Genomic DNA, 230 nt, shown 5'->3' with positions numbered 1-230 from the left:
ATAGTATCCTAGATCCATGAAATAACTGGCCTTAAAAAATAAAACTGTGCCTGCCTCTATGGGAATTTAACATAGAGGTGTGTATATTTATGCCTCCTGTATTTTAAGGAAGAACATTTATTTATTTACAATACATTACATACATACATATTCATTCACAAAGAAAATTGGTGTGCTTAAAATTGTAATTTTTTTTAACAAAAGCATTAAGATCAATTTCCAAAAGATGT

The sequence above is a fragment of the Etheostoma spectabile genome, chromosome 10, assembly GCF_008692095.1.
Source record: "Etheostoma spectabile isolate EspeVRDwgs_2016 chromosome 10, UIUC_Espe_1.0, whole genome shotgun sequence".
NCBI classification, from domain to species: Eukaryota; Metazoa; Chordata; class Actinopteri; order Perciformes; family Percidae; genus Etheostoma; species Etheostoma spectabile.
The sequence above is the reverse complement of the archived record's forward strand: the minus strand, read 5'-3'. Positions refer to the sequence as shown.